Consider the following 23505-nt stretch of genomic DNA (forward strand, 5'->3'; position numbering starts at 1 on the left):
TTAATAGCTGGTCGAAAAATTAAAGAGTAGCTGTCTATACAACAAGGCCAAGTGAGCCATGTTTCTTGTAAGCAAAATATATTAGCTCTCAGAAAAATCTTCTTGACAACTTAAAAATGAATCAAAGCCCCGAGAATTCCAGGGCAGTAACGAAATAGATCTGTCCAGAGCAGAGCCACCGCGGTACTCTAACTTTCATTTTTTATTATTTAAAGTCGCAGGTGGTCAACTCCAATCATCTGTCCTTGTATGAAGCTTATAGTTCTCAACATTTGACTGCAGATGTCAGTGCTGGCTATTTTACGATTATTCAGCCACTTAAGATACCAAGACGGGTGAGCTCCCAGCTCCTCCTCAATTGTTTTAATGGACGATAGCTCAAAGCCCATATTTTCGAAATTAGGGGAATACAATAGCAGGAAGTCAATAAACAAGGGGGAGGGGGGGTTTTACGATCACCCAGTTAGTGGAGCTATCTACTTCAGGTAATTCAATGGCAAAAATGTCTTTCAAAGTGATGACTTGCAAAGGCGGCATACCACCATCTGCTCCTAATTAACAATAGGCTGTCATTTGTAGCCAATATCTAATATCTTAATTTTAGAAACATTGTTTTTGTTTAAACACGGCAGTTGGCCAGGGCTAGACACATTAGTAACACTTGCAGCTGGCCATGCGTTTCCGCCACTGGATTGGCATGGTTTGTATCTATTAGAACCTAGTTGGAGTGGAGGCGGCTCATGCGCGTGCTTGAACAGTTTTCGATAATTCACTGCCAATCTTGGGTTTCAAGCTCACAGTAGAATTCGTTTTATTTAACCACAGATCCGTGGGGCCTCTTATCAAGTCTAAAGTTTCTACTGGAACGCGGGTGCCCATCTCACTCATGCCCCCTTCATTGCTTTCTTCTCCATTTTTAATCTGAGATTCAGTCCTATTAACTTCCCTAACAGCTCCACTGTAAATTGAAGGGCCCACGTTATTTGAGCATTTTATGTTTGATTTAAAGGATAGACTCTACTGCAGCCTTTTCCTTTTTCGTTGGAATCATTTCTTTAATCTCTTACGTTTATGAGCTACTGTTTCCATTCTTTCTGGCGAGGCAATAGTCAAAAAACATGAGACATCAATAGGATTAACAGTATAAGGCGCACACTTGCGAGCACAATTTTTCCACAGAATCTAAATCTTCTTCCTGTATAGACATAGATTGTAGAGCTTGAGGGATGGGCGTATGTAAATTGTTAATGAGCTCACCATGAGAGTCCATACCGCTATTAAAAAGAACCACATCAACTGCGTATTTTTACGTGGACGTACTGGCATCTTTGCTGCTAATCGTCTAATAAACTCCAGGGGAGCACCGGAGACCCAAAGTGAAAGCCACAACAGGCAGAAACACAACGCGGTTGTGTTTACATGCCGCGTAGTGTTTCTGCCTACAGCTGATTTCCCATTTGGGGGTCTCAGATCCCCAAATGGGAAATGCTAAATGCTGCGTTGTTTCTGCCTGAATCTGCTTTCCCATTTGGGGCTCTCGGGCTCCCCTTGGGGAACAACGCAGTTGTTTTCCGCAATGCTGCGTTGTTTCTGCCTGAATCTGTTTTCCCATTTGGGGCTCTCGGGCTCTAGAGCCCGAGAGCTCCAAATTGGAAAGCAGATTCAGGCAGAAACAACGCGGTTGTGTTGGAAAACGCTGCGGTTTTTCTTTCCGAGTTTCTCAGGCTCCTCCGAGCCGGAGGAGCCTGAGAAACTTGGAAAGAAAAACTGCAGCGTTTTCCAACACAATAACGTTGTATTTATGTTTGCGGTCGCTTCAAAAGCGACCGCAAACATAAATACAATGTTTTTAAAGCTGCAGTTTTATTTCTACGTTTTCCGGGCTCCTCCAGCCCGGAAAACTTAGAAAAAAAAACCCCAGCTAGTGCTTATTTTTTTAAAAAAAAAAATAGCACTTACCGAGATTCAGCTGCAGCTTTCCTGCTCTGGTCTCCGGTCCCCGTCCTCCGCGTACAGCACTAATGAAGGGAAAGCCACCCAGCGGTAGCTTTTCTTTACTACAGCTGGCTGGCTTTTCCTTCATTAATGCCGCAAAAGCAAAAGCCAGCACAGGAGGGCATCCATTTCACAAAATGGATGCGCCCATGTGCTTGCTTTTGCGAATTTTGAGCTTGAATAGCTCAAAATTTTACATAGGAAGTTTTAAAAAAGAGAATGCTAGTATTTTTTTTTATGTTGCCTATCTATTTTTTAAATAACATTTTTTACTAGGCCATGCCTTTAACAACTTGCAGTTTGAAAATGTTAAAAGGTGCCTATCAAGCACCGCTCAATAGAGTAGCCGCAGTTTCTTCTGATAAGCCCAATTCATATGCTGAACCACATAAGATAGAAAGCTTTCACAATGGATGGTAGTTTAACATTAATTTTTTCTGTGTAAAATGCTCAGGCCAAACACAAAATACCTCAAAACATCACTGTCAGCAGGCCTTCTATATAGAAGTGATGAGCAGATCGTAGTGGGCTTCTGCCAGCCACCAACCCAACAGACCAAACACTGCACTTAAGATTTGTTTTCCTTTGGAGTGGTAGGACCAGCATCAGGTTTTCTTGGAGGTGGACAGACATTGTTTGGTACGACATCTTTACGTGCACCCTTTTTACCTTCCTTTCTTTCTTAGCACAGGGACCAAAGTAATAGGGCTAGTGTGGGGTATTGGGAATATAATAAAGCTACTGCATTAAACCACATTGAGCGGTCCATCTCCTGGTTCTGACTTACTACATGCGCCCCCGGTAGGTGACTTTTTATCCTGCACCCCTAAAAGCCTTCCCCAACATATTCTAAGATGGGTATTATTTATCATTATATACTCCTGTCCTGGAATATTTGGGGAAAGTGTTTGAAAGACCTTTTCCCAGGTGACTTTATCACTGGATACCCATTCGCTTTGCTAGGCAATGGTCTTGATGGCCTCCGGATCATTTTGGTCATCTCCCTCCATTGGCAAGTCGACTGGTGCGGTTACTCTTATGGTGCGAGGTCAAATCTGGAGGGGTGGGAAGTGCTTCAATACTTATCACCAGCTATGCACTCTTCTGTCAGGCTGAAGAGAGGTTTTTGGTGCTGCGTGCTATCAGTGTTTTAATGGGATGAAGTGCGATGAACGTCAGGATTTGAATTGACGCACAGCGACGAAGATGGCTTGGAAACGGTATACAGGAAGAGTGGAAGAACCTCAAGGAAATTATTCTGCTGTGACCTGTATGGTTGAGACCTTCTGTCTTAATATACTACTTTCATTAATTGTTTAGGATGCAACTTTCTTAGTTTGTCCAGTTCCTCTTGCCTCATAATGCAATTTCATGTGAGTGTTGAGAAGCAAGAATACCCAGCAAAATATATACCCTAGCGAGGAAAAGGTGCTTGGTTATAATCCTATACCATGGCGAACCAGAATCAGTCAGAATGCTCAGCATGTGGGGTATTCAGGTAGTAATTGGCTGCATTATGAGCATACCAATTGGCTCTGGTGATCTCCATGTGCTATGTACCAATGGTCTCCCTCCCCTCTGCCTCATCAGAGCCCCCAGCCAGGTCCCCTTACCTGCGCACCTCTTGGCCCACCTCCAAGTCCAGGAACTAGCTATTTTCAACTGGAGAAATATGTGTAATTTCTTTTCAAAGGAAGCATGGATGTCGCAAAGCCTGTTTCCCTTAGAAACAAATAAAAAAGTACAAGCACCCCAGATGGTGGCTCTGAGTGCGAATAGCAATAAATACTGCTTTATGGGAGCAAAGGGCTGCAATGCTTTTCTTGGGTGTACCTGGCCCAGGAGTGATTCAACCTCTGAAAGTGGTATTTATGCTATATTGAAAACAGTTGATATCAACACCGGAAAAGGCCATCTTGTCCACCTGAAGTTGACAATTGCCCTGCCTGCCTCAACACCATACTACGTACTTAGTCTCTGGCTATGACTTTCCTTTAACATTTTGATTTGTGAAACTTCTTAACTTCTCCTTACACAGCAAATGATGGGGCAAGCATACAGTACATGAGGCACTGCCTGTGAAGACCAGAGGGGGGATCTGCACTTCGGCTCTCTATATGATAGAAGGGAGGCACAGAGACCCCTGCCAAGATTCTCTATTATGGTAACGTATTCGAGCAATCAAGGCCTAGCTTCTCGTGCGGCGATGCGAGCTGGCTCTTTCAGTGTAGTCCCCAAGCACCCACGAAGGAATGTCCACACACTGGATCAGTTAAAACACAGTCTTTATATAATTAATATTCAAGGTCATATACACGATAACTCACTTTGTATTCCGAAAATCAACAATGGTAAATAGGTACAATTCTAAAGTCGGACCACTAACGTTATTAGATCTTATTAAAGTGCATATGGTCAGAATGACACACAGATCAAAATAAAGAGGAAACCAGCAGTAGAGAGAGGAAGGAAAGCAGGATGGTTGAGCAATAGGCAGAATACTGGTAACTACCGTTAAACGCAGCTCTGTGTGGAGATCCCCCCACCTGGGCAACCTGTAGAAGAAAGATACAAGCCCAGTCCTTATATTGTTCACCCTTAGACTTCCCAATAGTTCTGCAACCCCAAAGTACCTTGGTGTTGTAGCGTTCCGTGTCAGGGAAATCGACAACCCTTCTTGAGTGTCCTCCCTTTCAGGCAGGAGTCACGGGTCTAACGTCCGACGGAGAACAGGTCGAGCTACGACGGTGAAGTGGCTGCGTCGTTCCTAGCGGTGCTCGTTGACGGGGAAGCGCAAACGTCCTGCCAGGGAAGAGGCGTCCGGGGCACCTCGGTGTCGATAGTTCTGGACCGCAAAGAGTTGAAGAACTGTGGCCCAGCAAGGGCGTTGAGTTGTCGGCATCTCGGTGGTCTTTGGGTGGCGGGTAACCCACCGGTGGATGCTCCTCGGCGCATAGACGGTCAAGCCTTCTCCAGAAGGATACAGCGGCGACGATGCAGACGAGAGCGTCCGTGGATCAATGAAGTTCGTAGGCAACGGGAGCACGGCGGCTCCAGTCGGCGACGGCGGTCGGTGACAGTGGCAGACAACAGTCTGGGCGCTTCTCCTTGGAGTTCCACAGCAGTCCCCATATCGGGTCGGCAGCCTGTCGAAAGTCTGTCTACCAGGGATCTTAGGCAAAGATCAGCTGTGCACGATGGTCCCTCGTAGCTCGGGAAGAGGGTGCCTTACCAGGTCCTCTCTGGGTCAGTTCTTGAAGCACAGTAGCTTTCATATTGCAAAGGAGAGCAACAGCAATTCTTCTCGTCCAGCAGGGCTCAAGGTTAAGCTTCACTCCAGTTACTCGTCGTAGTGGACTCCAGCTTCTGAACACGATTCCTAGCAGTGAGAGGTCCCCAGATATACTATTGATCTCCCATTCATTCCGCTGGGTCATACTCAGGCATCCAATCACAACTACGGGCATTCATGCAGGCTGGCAGCCAATCAGGCACACGAGGTATTCAGGCCATTCACTTCTCTCCAGACACTCACAACAAGTTATGTGTATTGGGACAAGTACCGAGCCATTCAAAACTCCAAGCTGCATTCATACAGGTTTCGGGCAGGGCTGTCTCAACCATTGTGTCAAACACCAGATTCTAGACAGTCACAAAATAGAATGTATATTCGTCACACACTCCATTCACCCAGGTCTCACCCAGTTCCCACCCACAGGCGTACCCACAACATACGGTTGTTGAGAAGGCTCCAGCCAGTCTGGTCGGCACTTCCCCACACTACCATATACGGAACTTCCACCCAACAGCCAGTCAGGGGGAAGGGACAGAGGCAGGGCTTCCCGGGACTTCGGGAAGATCGGGGTAACAGGTGATGGAAGGCAAGAGGCCATGGGGGCCATTTTGTCTCCATCAGGAATCTACCGATTCCAATGACAGGACCTGGGCATCCCAAAATGGAGGACGCTCAGGGCACCAGTCATTTCAGCACGGAGCTGCCACCAGCCCGTACCCTGCTCTGTTGGTCACACACAGGTGCCCAAAAACATACACTAGGGGCACAGGGTTGTACCCCTACCCATGGGTGCCATAAGGGTATCCCACGGGTCTGTTCACCAAACCAAAGGAGAGAGAGCTGCACCGCCAGGAGTCCCAGATGAACTCCTGCGCGGAAAACACGACAGAACACACGATAAAACAGCAAAGGACAAGGATACGGAGGCCGTGTACCTCCGATGCATTTCCAGTATCACACTGCCCTATACAAAAAACACTGACTTCACCCAGCTTCACAGAGCCTTGAACTGTTTTCAGAGCTTTTTTTTCGTGTTTGGTTTTTAATTGTGTCCATTCATGCTGCTAACCTTTACAGACAATCTTACTTCAAAGGGTACATAAAAATGTATTGGTCCTCTTATGTCTTGGGTACAAATAATTTCTGGTGACATTCCAAAAATATTAGTACAAAATTGCTAATCAAATGAGTTTGTTTGCTTATCAAGACAGTTTTAATTAGCAAACGCTAATCAATTTTGGAAAACGAATGTATGCCTTGCCCATCTTCCTCATAAATCTCCTAGATGTTAAAAGGCTGCCTTAATTTATATGGAGAGGAATCGAGCCTCCAGGACCTCTAGTAGTCTGTGGGTGACTTTTGATGGCTCTTCTCTGGGGAAGAAGGTGGCTGTCTCTGCGGTCAGTCGCTCGTTGCGGGATACCATCCGCCTATCAGGCTTCGGGGTCCCGTCCCCCTCCCGGGTTTCAGAGCTGTTCCACCAGAGGCATGGAAACTTCTTAGGCTGAGGCAAGGGTAGCATCCATACAGGACATTTGCTTGGGCGCTACCTGGGTGGATCCCAACACCTTCATTAAACATGATCGCCTCAATCTCCACAGTCACAAAGTAAGGATTTTCGGCAGAGGTGTTGGCAGTGGCTCTGTTACGATTATGGACATGTTTGGTTGAATGATTTTGTCCTTAATACATTGGTGATGGTGGGTGAGCAGGCACCTTGGTTATTCTGGTATTTTTCATCTAAGCCCATTCTATACAGAGAATTGGAATACTTCATAATTAAGTACTGGGACGAGAAAGAGGGACATGAGTTAATGCTCGGATTACTTACTGGAAAGCCTTATTACTCCTGCTCTTCCTCGTCCCAGTACTCTAGTCCCCCCCTCTCCCTCACGACTGATGAGTGAATGGGCCCTTCTGTTATTGCTAAGAAACTGGTGGGCATCAGGTCGGGGATGCCTAATGCCCAGAAGTGAGGCAGCGGGATGCAGGGGAAAGTAAGAAGGGTTCCTCATAGTTAGGTACTGGGACGAAGAAGAAAAGGACTAAAAGTACTGAGGATTACCAGTAAGTAATCAGAGCATCCTCCCTTGCACCCGTGGACACGCACGTCTCTAATTTATTGTTGCATCCCTCTCCTTCCCTACCTAATGCCTATAAATGCAATGAACAGAAAACTATTAGTTTAGTCAATGCGCTTATTTTTCCAGAATGTAGATCAAGAATAATCCCATGGCTATCAAATCATTCGCACGGCGAGTGGTAGCAATACGACTTTAAATTTATGTTAACCCGCACAGCAGGTCCCACCGGCTTCAGACGCTTTTAACGCACAGCCCCCGACGTGTACCCCCTCAGACAAACAACGGAGGCGTGTGATCCACCGGGCAGTATACTAAAGTGACCAGTTTTATCTTTTATTCCAGTAGCCATAATAAAAACACACAGCGACACCCAAATGGCGCTGATCGAAGCAAGCTGCATACAAGCATTGTAATCTCGTGCAGACAAGTACAGAGGAAGGTGTCCATTTACTGGGAGAAAGCAACAGAAGAAACATCTCCAAACACACTACATATGACACAGCTGTAACTTCCTTTCGGCAATCTACATCCCTACCTCTAAACGTAACAGACGGCAATGTACGGCTCGCACTGCAGGACAAATTTAACACGAAGTTCACGCGTACACCTCTGCTCTCTTCTTTACGGGCTATTGGCTGGGTGAGTCTGTGACCGCAATATACTTCCGGGTTGAGTCGACCAATATCACCGGGAGATGTAGTTTAACGGAACCCGTTGCTAAGCACGTGTGACTGAAAACAACCTTTCCATAGTGACTTAGTGGTCCTTTCAGTGTGGGCTGGTGCTTGTGCTCCATCTCAACAGAAATAACGCAATACGGTGTTATGTAATACATGGCTGCATTAAGCCTTAGCACCGCCTCCATGAGCCCCTCTTCGGAGCTCAAAAGCAGCAGAGCACAGAACGAGTTGCCTGCGGTGTTTGCTGTAGATTGTAATGCGTTCTCTCAGAATAATAAACAGTTTTTAATCTATACCCACAACGGAACGAAGCTCAGCATTTCATAAACTTTAACTGGTCATTGAAATACGAGGCTTCGACTGAGGAAGCCGCTCGTTACAGTTCATGAAATGTCGAGCTGTGCTCCAGTCGAGGTAAAGACAAGTTACATCTTATAAAATGCCAGAAACGGAGGCCTTGTTTTCTAAATCCTGAAGCTCCCGCGCATTCGCTGGGGTTTCAGTATTTAGGAAAAGGGTCTCTGCTTCCAGTAGCCTCACCCATAGCTCTCAACCATTTGTGTAGCAAAGGCGGGTGAAAACACCCGATTGTGTTTTTGGCGGGTGAGAGGACCATTGAAATGAATGGGCGTGCAGGAGGCTTGGCGGGTGACACCCGCCAAAAGCGTGTGAGTTGAGAGCTATGCCTCACCCTTTCAGCCTTAATAGTGATGCTGCTGCTGGAGGGGCAGCGCCACCACTAAGGCTCAATAGGCACAACGCTGTCATAGCTCTCAACTCACACGCTTTTGGTGGGTGTCACCCGCCTTGTAAAGGGCTGACTCACCCGCCAAGCCTCCTGCACGCCCATTCGTTTCAATGGGCGTCTCACCCGCCAAAAACAAAATCGGGTGATTTCACCCGCCTTTGCAACAGAAATGGTTGAGAGCTATGCGCTGTCACCTACCAGGCAAGCCTATAGAAAATAAAAGCAGAGATCAGCTCTACAAAAGGTTACCTGGCAGGGGTGCCAGTAGCCCATTGAGCCGGGGCTCTTCAAGGGGTGTGGCCTAATGAGCCAGCAGGTGACCCCCCCTTAGGCCACGACCCCTTATTGAGCCCCATCTCATTTTGTAGTCCAATTTAAGGCACTGGTCGTAGGGCTCCCTATTGATTCTCTCCTGCTGCTGAAAAATATCCTAATGTCCAGTCAGAGGAGTCTCCTGCATTGCAAGAGTGTGTGTTTGAGCCACAATAAAAGCCCTGCTACTTTCCCCCCAAATGCGGTGCGTGCAATTCCATATGCAGACATGCCAACCTTCTTAAGCCCCTGAGAGGGAGATTACCCCCACAGAAATCGGGAGAAGGTCATTTTTCCATAGGATTACATTGACAATATAGTTATTTTAGGCGGGAGACAGTAAAAAATTGTGCAATTTTTAGTTGCAAAATCAGGAGTCTCCCGCCTAAATCAGGAGGGTGGGCATGTTGAGATATGGTCTCAGTTGAGCCCACAAACCGCCCAACCCTGCCCCAATCTACTTTTTTGGTAACATTACTAGTGGCATATGGCATTTTAATACAACCAAAAAATAAAACTGCAGAATCATCTATTAGAGCTCTATCCAGGTGCAATGGGCAAAATACATACAAACTTAATTGGCATATGAATTGCGCCAACAGAAATTACTTGATATGATAGATTATTTATGATCGAACCTGTGTTGCTTCGTGTCGTCTTGCTTCCAAGGCAGCACGTTGCTGCTGAGCTATCTTCCAGAGACTTCAGACAAAAGGACATTGTAAGGAGCATCATTAGTCTTTGATACTTGGAGGAACCATGGAAGTGACTTTAGAATAAGTTGCCATAAATAAGCCATGTGGCAAATCATTTTGTGGTGCAAAATACCTAAATTGACTTCTTATATATGGAGCAACCCTATAGGCTTTTTTTTAATAACACCATGATATATTAACACACAAGCTTCAGATAAGACACAGTGTGATTACATGATCTGCCCAGGACCACACACTTTAGTTAAAGGTTTAGTTTATATAGATATTTATTAAGGTTTCCCTTTGCATTTCATGTGCTTAAGTAATACTTTATTTATAGTAATGCCTTGGAAGCAAAGCACATTAAATATAAAAAACTACTCTTTCATAATTAACTTTACAAAATATACATCATTACAGAAATATATTGAGCAATAAGAGGATGGCTTTAGTTTTATTCTCCCCATCCTGCATGCATTGAACATTCCATCCATTAAGCTGGATGCATTAACCTTGAACATTCCATCCATTAAGCAGCCCCAAGTGTATTCTTGGGTGTGGCTGCTAATGGATTGCCTTCGCACGTGCTCACTCTCTAGGAGTGGCAGGGTGTAGCTGGTAAACCGGCCCTAATGGGCGTGCCTACGATCTCAGCTATATAAGCTGCCCCGATCCTCAAGACAGATGCTTCGCGTTACTCTGCACTTGCAAGCAGCATAACGCTAACCGTCCCCTGAGGTCAGACTTACCTTTGAAGATCCTCCTTCCTGGACATCCTGCTTCCTGCCAGCATACTTACCAACTGGGGGAAGCTGTTCTTACTTGTACATCTCTTCGGCGAACCAAGTATTCATTTTAACACTTTCTGGAACGCCGAAATCTTCATCTTGGCACCTCAGCGGGACACGCTCCATCGTCAACAGCAGAGCCTGCAAGGAAAAACAGAAGACAAGGTTAGACATCGAAAAAAGAGTCAGTTTAAGGTCACACTTCCCCATGCTTCACGCTTTTCCTCAAACCATCCCTTACCTGCTGTCGAACATTTCGGTAGCATCCATCTTCCATCCGGCCGCGTCTCGCGTCTCACAGCTACACTGAGGCCGCTTTTCCATCTAAGGGAAGAAAACAGAAGAGAGACATTATTGCGGGCATAAATAGGAGCAACATATAAAGACATTAAACAGAATGAACAGCATCACAAGAGCTCAAGAAAGACTTAGCAATCATAAGGAGAAGCATAGTTGCAGCTGGTCTGGACTAATCCTTATCAGGGATCAGTGAAGGAACTAGATCCCATTCGACACGCCCCTGTCAGAAGTAGCAGGACGTAGAGCTTATCTTCCATAATTCATAGGTGAGCTTTATGCGCCGGCGTATGCTCACAGAAACCGTACTTTGGGATGAAGGGTTCGAGAGGTACAACAATCACAGATTGGCTCACTCACACACTGTTATCTCCACGCTCGAGCAGTATCACCACGTACTACCGCTCACAGTTTTTCTACTGAGGGAGAGGCCTGAAGGGGGTGATTCAAGTTCAGGGAGGGCTGCAACTGTGCCCCAACGCCTCCGCAGAGACCAGGTGAGCGTAACAGGCGGGGACTAGCACCCCTGACCAATCCAGTCGGTTAGAGGTGGGCTTAGTTAAAATTGCCCAGCCATATACTTTGATGATGTCACTAACACACACTCTTCCTGAAGTTCCTGCGCTGCGTTCCTGATCTGCTCCATCCATCTTGCTGATCCCAACTACAAGGCCTAAGCATTGCTGACCCTTCCAGCAAGGCCTCAATTCTGAAATCCCACTAAAATCCCAAATAACCAAAGGGGAATGCTGTGGTATTCTTTTGGGAAGCATCCTGAACCAGCCTGGCTTGCTGCCCATTACATACATGCCCACTGCAATCCTGCCATTCAGCTGTCCTTTGCCAGGAGAAATACCATCCAGTGACCTGAATTGACCAGCTGTTCGCTACCCGGTGACCAAACCTTGCCCAGCTGTCTTTTGCCCAGCTGTCTCCTGACAGGCGCGCCAGCCGTGTGGTGGCCAGACCTTGTTGACTGTCCACAAATCCCAAAACTCAGAAGTGGACTGTGAGTATAATCCCTGCCCCATAGAAATACATAGCCTACCTTGTTTGTTTGTTTGTTTTATTATTTATATTGCACACCAGACCCGGAGGTATTTGGGCGCAAAAGCATAAAGAGGGTTGTTAAGCTTAAGTTACATAGTGGACAGGAAAAATACAGCTAAGGTTACAATGCTGTATGTATAAAACAATAGGCAAAGCACGTAGGTATATACAATAAGTAACAGGAATCAGTATGAGGCACATAAATATAGCACCAGCAGTAAGGTCTCGTATATACAATAGATCCTAGGAAGGATGCAGGTCAGGTAGGGTCAGACGTCATGTTCCTTTAGCCACTGAATGAGGCTAGATCTAAATTGTAAGTAGGGTAAATCTTCCCTTAAATCAGGGGGAAGGGAGTTCCAATATTGTACTGCTTTAACAGGGAAACTGCTCCCACCGGATTTAGTCAGCTTAAATCTCGGTACTAGTAGCAGGTTAGAGTTAGCTCTTCTTAGGGGGTGGGAGGCTGTTTGTCTAGTGAATCTGTCTGTGAGGTATTGTGGGGCTGCGTGGTTAAGGCATTTATGTGTCAAGGATGCAGTTTTGAGGAGGATTTTATCTTTTGTAGAGGGCCAATTGACGGATCTCCTAAAATCAGATATATGGGTGTTTTTGGGTAGACTTAGAGCAGCTCTCAGGGCATTGTTTTGAAGAGTTTGAATTTTGGATGTAATGAATTTGTTGCTGCCTATGTATAAGGCGTTGCAAGAATCCAGTTTGGATAAGATTAGGGCTCTCGCTAAAGTGATGCAGTTGTTGGGTGAAAGGAAGGGCTTGGCTACTCTGATTAGCTTGCAAGTGTAGGATGTGGCTGATGCCATAGCATTTACTTGTTTACCAAAGGTGAGCGTGGAATCTATGTAGAAGCCAAGAGTTTTGACTACCTTGGCCACAGTAATGATGTTGTTGTCGATTATGAGGGAGGCGTAGTTAGGGTCCAGTTTTATAATGTTGGCGGGAGTACCTAAAATGAGGAGTTCTGTTTTCTCATCATTCAGGCATAGACCGTGAGAGGCCATCCATGCCTGGATGATGAGGTAAACTCTGTTCACAAAGGCCAAATCCTTGTCATAATCTCCCGTCAGCGGGATGAGGATCTGTGTATCATCTGCATAATTTGTGTAGGTGTTACCTAGACCATCTAGATCATTGAAAAGGGGCTTTGTGAAAATATTTTACAGAGTGGGCGAGACGCAGGAGCCTTGGGGTACACCACATGATATAGGCGTGGGGTCCGCAGCTGCTAGAGGAGAGAATACTCGCATTGTTCTATTATCAAGGAAAGACTGGATCCAAGCGACTGCCTCCTGAGAGAAGCAGGCCGCGGAGACAAGGTGGTTGCAAAGTATTGAGTGGTCCACCAGATCGAACGCGGCTGAATGGTCGAGGAGTAGTAGGAGTGCCGTCTTACCTTTGTCTCTTAGTGTGTCTATTTGTACCTTGAGGTCTAAGAGTGCAGCCTCAGTATTATGCTGAGGTCTGAAGCCAGACAGACAAACTCCTAAGAGGTGGTTTTGTTCCAGGTGGTGCTGAATTTGTAGGTATGCTACTTTATCCAGGATTTTTAGTAGGAATGGCGCTGGTTATGGGGCGGTAATTAGTTGGGATGGAGGGGTCGAGGGTTTGTTTTTTAAAGCGAGGGAGGTCCCAGGAATGTTTCAGGTTACTAGGTATGGAGCCTGATGTGAATGAAGCGTTAATGAGTTTAGTAATGAAGGGAGAAAGTTCACGGGCAGCGTCTTTTATAATTTGGGCTGGACATTGTCTTGCCTTTGTCTCTATCCCACTACCTAAGCAATCCTATTTTTACCCTGGTAACTTGTTGAAACTATTAGAATTATCCTTGTATCCTGTCATTAATTTTTAAGTGCTAGCGCCATCTCTTTTCAATTTTGTCTTGTGTAATCCTAAACCATCAGTTATATTTCGAGTGATCTGACTGGCTTCCGCCAGGGTTGGGTGCTGGGGTGACAGGGTTCAACTTGCGAATGAACCTTAGATCTTACTGTCTCCATCTTTGGTGGTCTAGTCTGAATACTCTATGTTAAGGTAAAACCATTCTTGTCACAACTGATTTCCTTTACTATTTCACAACTTCATTTTACTCAAATCGACCCTTTTTATATCTTGCATAACTCATCCAGTTTCATAGCTAGAGACCTATATTTACCTCTATATTGTACCTGTGATATATATCTATCCCCCAGCCCCATAACCGGACCCCAAATCAGAGTATTTCACCTGTGTTTATTAAAAGCCGTTTGGGTAATTTCAAGCAGGAATTGAGAAAATTGTAAGTTTTCCCACGTATCATTTGGCTGCAGCCTGCTCTAAACTTTCCACTCATTTTCAAATTGTCTGCCTTTTCCTGATCCAATGCCTTGTGATTGCCAGTGATATAGCATGCATGCTATTGTGATAAAACATATATATATATTATAATTTAACCACACATTAATTAATTATTTGTAAAATTCGAGTGTTATTTTAGGCCTTTGCTAAGGGTTTAAAGTCAGTTTTTGCCTCTTATTCTGTGAGCGAAGGTCGGAGTTTTGTTCTGTCTTCTGCCTTCTATGTTTGACTACCTGCTGCTTCTTTCTATCCACTCAGAATTCGATTATTGGTGGGTTGAGGGAACATTGTCAGGGGAAATCCTAACTTGGGAGCTATCTTTCCTAAATCAAAAAGTGCTCCTATTGAACCGGGCTGTATATTTGTTTTAGGAGAAGGTTAACCAGTGCATTACTTACATTTCATTGTAATTATCACCCCATTGGTGATTGCTTCCCCATATTAAAAATGGTATTATTTCTTTTAAATTTTAAAATAAATAAATAAATATTGCATTTCACCAACCAGCCTGGTTCATGGTCCATTGTGACCCGGGGTATTTGAAAAAGGGTGTGTGATATGAGTTGTGTATCATCTCAAATTAAATCTGCATAAAATAAGGAGAAAGGCATCTCAGTCGTGCGCTACATAATAGGCCGAGACCAAGGTGTGTATTGCCAGATTGAAATCCTTAACAGCAATTGAGGTGGGGCTCATGGTGGGCGACGGTGGCTGTGGGCGGTGGCTTAGATAGACCGGATTGGGGGCAGTTTCTGGTGGTGGGTACGGTAGTATTTGCATCAGTAGCGTTGGGAATATCCTTGTCAGTAGTATGGGCATCATTAGTAGTGGCATTCAATTCAGTACAGGCAGAACTGGCGGTAGTTAAATGTGGCAACATGACATTTGTAACAGTAGCATTTGCAATGGTGTTTTTAGAAGTATGGGCATCACTGGCAGTGGCATTCAATTCAGTACAGGCAGGATTGGCGGTAGTTAAATGTGGCAACATGACATTTGTAACAATAGCATTTGCAATGGTGTTTTCAGAAGTATGGGCATCACTGGCAGTGGCATTCAATTTAGTACAGGCGGAACTGGCGGTAGTTACATGTGTCAGGATGGCATTTGGGATAGTAACGGTGGGATTGGTATTTTTAGCATCATGTATGGTTAAATCATTTGCCAGCAGAATTGGCTATATGTAGGTGTGGCAGCCTGGTGATTACAACATCAACAGCAGCAACAAGCAGCTTAACGTTATGAGCATAAGAGGAGGCAAAATTCTGTTCATCATAAAGCGTGTCCTTGGCCGGCGTAATTGTCTCGTGCACGGTAGTAGGAAGGCATTCCGGAGTCCGTTTGTGGTCCGGTGTTGATGTGTCTGCACTTTGTGCCAGATTATAGAGCAGACTTTCAGGTAAGATAGAGACACATGTGGACTCTGGGTGAGGGTAGTGGGGAGCTGTTTTAGCAAGTGTGCAGGTCACCGGTGTGGGTCTGAAAGTGGCAGATTTGGATGTCAGCCTAGCAAGCTTAGGCCATTGTGAGCTGCAGGAGTTGGATGGGACATGAAACCGTGCTTGCAGTAACATATTTCTGGAATGCGTAGACAGCGGGTGAGATGTAGGTGGGGCTTTGTGGGTACAGGAGCCTAGCCGTGTTAGCCTAGTGGCTATAACAATAGATGGGGTACTTTGAAGAGCACCAGTGGTCTTTTCCAACAGCCCTCTCCCCCTCCATTTAAAGCAGGAGGGGAGGGGCAGGCAGGACGGGGCATCGAATTAGCACACGGGCCTGCAGCAGTGATTTCCACTGCCCTCTTTGTTCCGCTCGTAGTCATCCAACCTGGGCCGCCATTTTGGGAGCCGCACAACACGTGGCAGGCAGCATATTTACCCTGGAACACTCAAGTTGTTCCAAAAATCATGAGAACAGCTGATCTGGACTCTAGCTGCTCCAGTTGAGGTCATGCTCGCAGCAGAGCTGCGAAGAGCACCGGTGGCCTTTTACCACAGACTTCTCCAGTCAGCCCTCTCCCCCTCCATTTAAAGCAGGAGGGGAGTGGCAGGCAGGATGGGGCATCGAATCAGCAAATGGGCCTGAGGCTGTGATTTCCACAGCCCTCTTTGTTGCGGTTGTAGTCATGGCAACCTGGGCAGCCATTTTGGGAGCCGCATAACACGCAAAAGGCGGCATATTTACTCTGGAACACTCAGTATCCTCTTGACTTTGTCATTTCATGTTTCATGCAACACATTCCTCGATGTCTGTCTCATACAATAATTTGCTTTCACTACATTTATGAGTATTCAATTGGCACTCTACTCTATACAGCATTTAAAACTGCTTTCACTTAGTTTCAGTTCATTCAATATCATCAAAGTACTTGCTTCTGCATTCAAAAGTACTTTTAATATGTTAGGCATCTGCAAAGGAATTTGGTATGCGAGACCGGAGTGCCCCGAAATCAGTCTTTATTTGCTAGACATTCACCGGTCAAATACAGCATCGCTCCTTTTCTTGGCGTCCTTGGCGACAGACTTCTCCAGGCTTATTTAGCTCCCGGCTTCCCCAGTTTCTGCCTCTTCCTCACAGTCTCCGCTGAGCATACCACACGCTCTCACGGCTTCCCACGGCAGCAGCTGGGGAAAAGGGGAGTTCCACAGCTTCTGTAAAGCAGACACATTCCGGCAGGTAAGAGGACCTCCGCACTCTTGCACAGATGAACACCGGCATCCCTGTCTCCTGCACAACACTGCTCCGGCCACCTGGGTCTCCAGATTCCTTTCCTCCAGCCTGTTCGCCTCCTCTGAAAATGGCAGGCCTTTTTATATTCACCAGGTGTTCCCAGGTGTGAGTCATTGAGTTCTCTTGCCTGACTATGGAGAACTCGATTAGGCAGATATGCCTGGTTGTTGCACTGGTACGCCTCCATAGCTCTCTTCCTCATCTCAGTACCAGAGTGGTGTTTGAAATTATCTGATGTAATAAAAGGAGAATTTATACCTCTGTGTTGTCTTTTATATGTTTGTGTATCAGTAAAATGAGGATGTGTCCTCCTAGTTGTTCTCTTCCTCTTCCCAGTACTAAGGTGTTTTTTCTGGGGGACAGTTTGGAAGAAGGAAAAGGGAAAGGGTTGACAATATCCCACAAAGGCTTTAGGGGTAGAGGGCTCATTGGGAAAAGGGAAAGCGGGATACTGTGTCTCACCTGAAGATGTCTTCTCCCCACTCCCCAAGTTCCCTTCACCTAGGTGATCCTCTATCGCATATCCACTCCCATGGTCAGGATCCAAAAGCAATGGCCTTTCCCTGGCCACCTGAGAGGAGGATCCCGGGGAAAAAGGAGTGAGGACACACTTAGTTTCCTCACATTTTCTAGAGCAAAGAAGATCAACAAAGCTTTGCGGGTTTAAAACAAATATTGTGCCAGGAACCTGTCTTGAAAATGCCAGACTTTAAAAAAGAGTTTATCCTCCAGACCGATGCCTCTTTGGGTTGGGAGCAGTATTGTCCCAAGAACATGATGGGATGGAACACCCAATCTTATGTATAAGACGGAAGATGCTCCCTCAAAAACGGGCATATACAGTAGTTAAATTAGAACAATTAGTGATAAAATGGGTGATATTGCAACTGCATTACTACCTGAAAGAAACAAGATTCAGACTTGTAACAGACCACTCACCCCTTTTCTGGATGAGTCTTCGGGAGGCGGATCATGAGATGCTTTCGAGATCTATAACCGTTTTGTTTCTCTGTGTAACACAGAAAAGGTAAAGAACAAGGAAACGCAGACTTTTTAAGTCGCTTCCCTCTTCCCGCTCATGTGGAAGCCTCTCACTTAATGGGAGGGGTATGTGTTGAATATGGACAATTCATCCCTTTCTTTCCAGGTGGGGAGCCACACCCTTTGAAGCTAGGGAGGTGAGCCCTCTAAGCAAGACCCTCCCCAGGGGTCAAGGAAAGCTGGACCTCACTGGGAGTGACTCCCTTCTGGGGAAAAAGAACTCCCATTCCTACAAGGAACTCCCTATCAAGAATACTCTATCCGCAAATATAGGAATACAAGAGACTGATGTTACTTCTGTTTTGTATCCAACAAATACTGAGATTGCTTTTACATCATTGGCTCAAGATAATACTGGCATTCCCTTGAACTCAGAAACTGACAAACAGCAACACTCCCCTTTGAAGTACGGCAGCAAGAAATGAATAGAGGGATGAGGAAACTTGAAGGGACGAGGAAGAATCCTACGCAGAGACAAGCCTCTATCATACAGACATCCTGGAGGAGCAGAGCCGTGCTAGACTGCGGAGCCAGTGGTAGAATGGAGAAATGTGAAGGGAAGGCTGAGACACCAGAAGATCGTCACCAAGAAAGGCGATACAGCCAAGTAAAAAACGGGGACAAAAGGACTGTCTTGCCTGGTGACCGCGCTGTAGCCATGGTGGGACCTGGGAAACTATACCGAGGCCAGGACAGAATGGAGGAATTACTTCTCCCATTGGAACACAAGGGTCACAGGGACTGCTTAATAGGGCAGAAGCAGAGCAGTAAGAGACGGGGACAGAAGGACCGTTTTACCTGGTGGTGTGACCACGCTGCAGCCTTGGCGGGTCTGGGACCCGGGAAACTACGCCGAGGCCAAGACAGACCAGAGGGATGAATCCTCCGCTTTTAATGCGAGGACAGCAGAGACTGCCGAATCCAGCAGAAGAAGAGAAGCTGAAGCATACGTACCAGTGACGCCATTGAGAAGGGCGAACAACAACATCCCTGCTAGGATGCCACTCCCGAAGGCATAGAAAGTACTAGGATTCCCCTGGGAGGAGAGCGGAAACAAATGGAGAGAAAGAAACTGACAATGAGGGTCATGGGAACCCTAGAAACCAAAGTATTGAATCTTGGCAAGAAACAGATATACAACCAGAGAGGTTAAGGACATTTGAAAGCCAGAGGAGCCTGGAGAGTCCGCAAGAAATAAGTGACATTGGTACAATCATAAGGAGAAGGGAACCTGGAAGGTCCAATCAACCTGTTCAAGATATAGAACCAATAGAGAGAAAGTGATCAGGGTGGTTGAAAAGGAACAAGGGAAACATTCCTGCATGTAGCGAACTTGAAACATGTGATTTGACAAGTCTATCTGAAGAGGCTAACAGGAGAGGTGAGAACACTTATTTTCTGAACTATTTTTGTATGAACTGAACACCATCTCTAGAGCGAGATATAAAGAGAATAACTGGCGGGAGATAGCCTAAGCCGAAAGGCTATTGCTTTGGCTTATATTTTTGAGGTAGTCAAGACAGAATGGTTTTGACCATTACAATAGCTCAAAAGAAAAGTCTGAAAATTCAAAAAGAACTAAATAAGGAACAATGCACATTCTTAGAGAATGTCACTCTTGCAACATTAAGGATACACTTGAATTCCTCAAAAACGGGTAGATGAGTTTAAATCTTTGACTATATATAAACAAAATCTAACAAATTGTGTAACAATGGATGGAAGTTTAAAAGAGAATTAATCTACTTATATCTAGCATAGACTATTTAGTACCAAAGTGAGACACAAACTATTGAGTAATTTCACCCAGGTTAAAGTGTACAAACCGTGAAAATGGGTTACATTTTCAGAATCATCAGACAGTGACTCCTCAATGGACGAACAGTGCTCTGAGAGGGACAGTAATGGCCCAAGTTTAGCGACAAGATCCTTTTCCCCAAGGGTACCCCACCCAGGGATCCCAGGGATTTTCAGAACCCAGATGACAGAATACAATGCCTGTGACGGCGGATATGAGTAACAGATTAGTACCTATTTTTAATCGATTTTTAATCCATCATCTGTATATTGACAGCAGATCAGGTATCATAGGGCTGTAACCCTTCCAATCAACCATATACTGAAGGCAACCTCAGTATAAGCGGGAGTCACAAATGTCAGACACTTCATACTCAGTACCAGAATCCATGGGAATGGGAGTAGGTGGTGAGGTTGGCGAATAGGCAAAACGATGGGCCACTCGCAGCTTCAACTGAGAAACGTGAAATACTGGCTGACTCCGAGACCAAGAGCAAAGGAGTTTCAATACAAAGTACACATGATTGACCTGATTGAGGATCTTGAAAGGCCCAAAATAACAAGGAGCCAGCTTGGTAGGAGCAAGATGAGAGGGCAAATCATGAGACAAAGCCAAACCAGATCGCCAGGCTGCACAACCGAGCCAGGAAATCGTTTCCGGTCAGCAATAAATTCGATTTTTGCACAATAGTCTGTAAGGCTGTCTAGGGCCGGTTGATGACCTGCCTGGATCCGTAAAACAAGATCATGAACAGTAGGGTGATTGGCATCTGGAGGTTCTGCAGTGGGAAACATAACAGAGTGAAAGGCATAAGAACAGAAGAAAGGACTAAGACCCGTGGTTGAGGTGTAGCGATGTTGTAGGCAACCTCCTCAGTAGGCATTAGTTGACTCCAGTTATCTTGGGAGGCAGAGGCAAAACAGCTGAGATATTGCTCAAGAGTCTGATTTAAGCGCTCCATGTGTCCCTTGGTCTGAGAATGGTATCCAGAAGAAAGACGCCGTTGTACATCTAACATTTTGCAGAGATGGGCCCAGAAGCAGGAAAAGAACAGAGATCCCCTGTCAGAGAGTATTGAGAGTGAGAGTGAATGGAGATGGAAAATGTGATGAAGAAAATACTTGGCCATTTGCGGGGCTGAGGGTACTCAATTCATGGGTATACATTGTGCCAGTTTTGTCAGGGAGTTCACAGTAACCATGGTGGCCATATTATCATCTGATAGAGTGGTATCAATAATAAAATCTGTCAATATCCTCTGCCAAGGAAGAGTGGACAGGTCGGGTTGCACGAGTTGACCAAAAGGCAAATGTTTAGGCATTTTGTAATTGCAAACACGGCATGCAGGAAAGGACGCAATTGCAGACATCTTCTCCAAAACAGGCCACCAGAAGTGTTGTGGAACCATGGATTGGGATGCCTTCATGCCTTTATGTCCAGCTATCATACTATCATGCCAAATCTGTAGAACTTGAAGTTGCAGGTCACAGGCTGGATTATAAAGCCAGGAATCACAAAACTCCAGATCCTGGTGACGTTGTAGATCAGCATCAGGTGTGGGAGGAGTAGCAGACCACACGTTCCGCAAAAATGTGGACAGTGAAAACAGAATTGTAGCTGCAGGGAGGAGCTTGTCAGGATACACTCTTTGCATGGCTTCAGAAGACGGGCATGACAATGAATCAGCTAGGATATTTAAGGAGCCAGGAAAATAGGTGAACACCAAGTCGAATCGAGAAAAGAAATGGGCCCACTGTGCTTGACAATTGTTAAGGCATTTATGGCTTTATAGGAGCTGGAGGTTACGGTGATCAGTCTGGATCTCCACAGGAAATTTTGCGCCCAACAATAGAGGTCTCCAATCGATGCAAGCTTGCATAATCGCTAGTAGCCCCTTTTCTAGATCAGATTAGTTACTTTTTGAATGCATAAGACTTCTTGACAAGTATGCAATAGGATGTTCTAAGTCATCTTCCTGTATTTGTTTTAGTACTGCTCTGATTGCCCCATCAGACGTGTCAGTTTCAATAATAAACAGACAATAAGTGATTGGTTGTCTGAGAATATGGGCTGAGATAAAGGCAACTTTAAGACTTTGAACGATGGCCGTGGCTTCTTGATACCAAATAAACAGAGTGTTTTTCTTCAAAAAGCTTGGTAAAGGGTAGGATGTTAACAGCAAAACCAAAAATGAATTCATGATAAAAATTGGAAAGACCCAAGAACCATTGAAGGTATTTCAGAGATTGAGGAGAAGGCAAGTCCAGAATAGCAGTAACCTTACGTGGATCCATCGAAATGCCTTCGACTGAGATGATAAAACCAAGATATGTGTGAAGAATCTGATAGGATTCTCCCAGGAAACCTGGTCTGGGACCCTCCTTATGTGGCCAGGTAAAGGCAGGCGCTTCCTGATCCTGAACTTGTGTGTGGTGTACTGTGGGAGTATCACATGGGTGTGGGAACAGACCAGGAAAACTGGCATAAACCCTAATTTTCCCCGTAACCCCACCCTTTTGATGGCTTTTTGTCAAACTAAAGAATGGGAAAACCTAACTTTGATTAAACAAACTACATGTCCCAGAATCCTTGGACAGGATCCTTGGTTCAGTCACGCCACAATGAAATAAAGTGATGAGAGCGGCTTCAGGACAGGCAGTACCAGCTGCCAACTGCTTGAAGCGAGTCACGTAATGAAGGAAGTCCAACGACCCTTGCTTGAAATCCAAAAGGGTTTCGTGAGAGGTGTAAGCCAGGTCCAGATGACCAAACATGGCACGTAAATCAAATATGAAACCCTGGAAATCAGCCAGGTGGAGATTGTTGCACGTAACTAGAGGTGTTGCCCATGCAAGAGCACTGCCAATACTGCCACGATCCGTTGGGAAGCAATGAGGTTTGAAGGTGTACTGAATAGTACATGCATGCAGGAAATCTTGGAGGCGTTTTGGGGACCCATCAAATTTGCCTGTAGACAAGGCAGCTAGAGGCAACTCTAATGGTTGTGCATCACGGATAGCGACTATTTTCCGCAAAGTAGTGTTCTCTGTTTTCAATGTCTGGACCTCAGTAGTGAGGGACTGTACTGCAGCAACTAACTGATGCATTTGACCAATGTTTTCTTTATGTAGGTGCATCGCAATCTGTCAGCAATTGTGCATACCTAGATCTTGCCTTCGTTTCTTGTCTAGCTGAACTGTGGACGACCTCCACTGAGAGCCTCAGCCCCTCCTGTGTGTGTGGAACCAGTGTGGGAGAGATCCTTTGGGAAACCTTCGGAAGGGTAACCCTCTTGGGGACTACAGTAGAAGAAGGCAATGCAGAAGGAAATAATGATAGAAGTAGGGAGGCAACTTAGGCTAAGAAGCAGAGCGGTAACTGGGGAAGAGACTAGAGTGTTGGAAAGCAGAGCAGCAACTGGAGATGTCACAAGAGGGGTGGGAAGCAGAGCGGCAACTACAGAGAATAGGACACAAGCAAATAGTGGGAAACAAGGATGCAGAAGGATTATGGACAAGAGTCAGCTGCAGGAATACCTGATGTTGTGATGCAGTAGGCGTTGGGACTCCTGCCCTGATATTGGTTATGCTGCTGGAGTGTTTCTGGAAGAGGAAACAAAACGCAGAGGATTGCGGACGCC

At 45.6% G+C, this 23505-nt stretch overlaps 1 protein-coding gene across 1 annotated transcript in view; it reads right to left on the reverse strand.

The window, feature by feature from the left end:
- C9H2orf76 (chromosome 9 C2orf76 homolog) overlaps positions 1–8049 on the reverse strand; it is a 273996-nt gene extending 265947 nt beyond the window's left edge. Inside the window, exon 1 of the mRNA XM_069616607.1 lies at positions 7910–8049. The gene's annotated coding sequence lies outside the window, so the exon portion shown is untranslated. The remainder of the gene's footprint in view (positions 1–7909) is intronic.
- Positions 8050–23505: the final 15456 nt, after the last annotated feature.

Source organism: Ambystoma mexicanum, chromosome 9 (genome assembly GCF_040938575.1).
Source record: "Ambystoma mexicanum isolate Mex_15411 chromosome 9, UKY_AmexF1_1, whole genome shotgun sequence".
NCBI classification, from domain to species: domain Eukaryota; kingdom Metazoa; phylum Chordata; class Amphibia; order Caudata; family Ambystomatidae; genus Ambystoma; species Ambystoma mexicanum.